Source organism: Pezoporus wallicus, unplaced genomic scaffold (genome assembly GCF_028554395.1).
Source record: "Pezoporus wallicus isolate ANWC-B61680 ecotype Strahan unplaced genomic scaffold, APGP_CSIRO_Pwel_v1 contig_12259, whole genome shotgun sequence".
Classification (NCBI taxonomy): domain Eukaryota; kingdom Metazoa; phylum Chordata; class Aves; order Psittaciformes; family Psittacidae; genus Pezoporus; species Pezoporus wallicus.
Window position 1 is genome coordinate 1,679 of NW_026637583.1, and position 1,449 is coordinate 3,127.

The 1,449-nt window shown below is 63.1% G+C and overlaps 1 pseudogene; it reads right to left on the reverse strand.

The window, feature by feature from the left end:
• Positions 1 to 646: 646 nt before the first annotated feature.
• LOC130597693 (persulfide dioxygenase ETHE1, mitochondrial-like) lies at positions 647 to 1,434 on the reverse strand (annotated as a pseudogene).
• Positions 1,435 to 1,449: the final 15 nt, after the last annotated feature.

Sequence of the window (1,449 nt, forward strand, 5' to 3'; positions counted from 1 at the left end):
TGTGGCTGCCTCCAGAGGCAGCATGGTGCCTACCGTAGCCAATGGGGCTGCTACCAAATCCAGTATGGCGGCCACCAAAAGTCTCATGGCGGCCACCATGGCCAATATGGCGGCCACCACAGGCGATATGGCAGCCGTGGCTGCTGTTGACCACCACGGAGCTGCCATTGATGCCAGCACAGCCGCCGGACGCGCGGGGCACCCCTGGAGCGCAAAGATGGCGTCAAGGGCCCTGTGGGGCAGAGCCACCCTCTGGGGGCGGGGTTGTGGCCCCTCCCCTTCCTCTTGCTCCTCCTCCTCTAAGGCCTCTATGGGGCGCCCCATAAGTGGGGCACTGCATGGGACACGTGCCCCGTAAGTGGCACCTCCCCACCCCACAGATTGCCCCATCAGTGCCCCTCCTGCCCCCTTCCGTTCAATGGGGCATCCCCAAGTAAAAGTGGCACTTATAGGGTGCCTCATAAGTGACCCCCCCACCAACCCATAAGCTGCCCCATAAGTGCACGTTCCAGGCCTCCTTTTAGCCTGTGGGGCACTTATGGGGCACCCCACATCCTTCCCCCCACATCTGCCGCTATGGGGCAATAAAGGGCTGCGGTGGAACAAGGGGGGGACTGGTCTTTTACTGGGGGCGGCGCTTATCCCTGGGGGCGGGGCTTAGCCAGAGGGGGCGGGGCTAAACAGGCTCATCCTGGATCCCGCAGCGGAGATTGGCTGGAACAGCCTCGTCTGGAGGAGGGGGGAGAGCCGTCAGAGCCCCGCCCCCTTCCCTGTAGCCCCTCCCCTTCAGCCCCGCCCCTTTTACCCATGCGTCGGGGGCGGGGCAGCTGCAGCCCCTCCATGAGGGGCAACGCGGCGTCGGGGCTCAGCGTGAGGCGGGGGTTCAGGCGCCGCTCCTCCCCCACCGTGGACACCGTGTGCCCTATGGGGAGGCGTGACCCATAAGTGACCCAAAGTGACCCTCGAGTGACCCACAAGTGACTCTCGAGTGACCCATGAGTGACCCACGAGTGACCCTCGAGTGACCCACGAGTGACCCATGAGTGACCGATAAGTGACCCACAAGTGACCCTCGAGTGACCCACGAGTGACCTCAAGTGACCGGTGACCCATGAGTGACCGAGCAAGTGACCCACAAGTGATCAAGTGACCCACGAGTGACCCACAAGTGCCCACAAGCCACCCACAACTTAACCACGAGTGACCCCCAAGTGCCCCACAAGCCACCCACAAGTTACCCATGAGAGACCCCCAAGTGACCCAGAAGTAACCCGCAGGTGACCCATGTGACCCACAAGTGCCACACAGTGACCCGCAGGTGAGCCCATGCTGACCCACAAGTGCCCCCACCATTGTAGTCGTGCGCGGGTAGACCAGGCACTCATCGGGGAGGGTGAAGATCTTCTCATGCACGGAGCGGTACAGGGTGCGGAACAAGCTCCTCCCAGT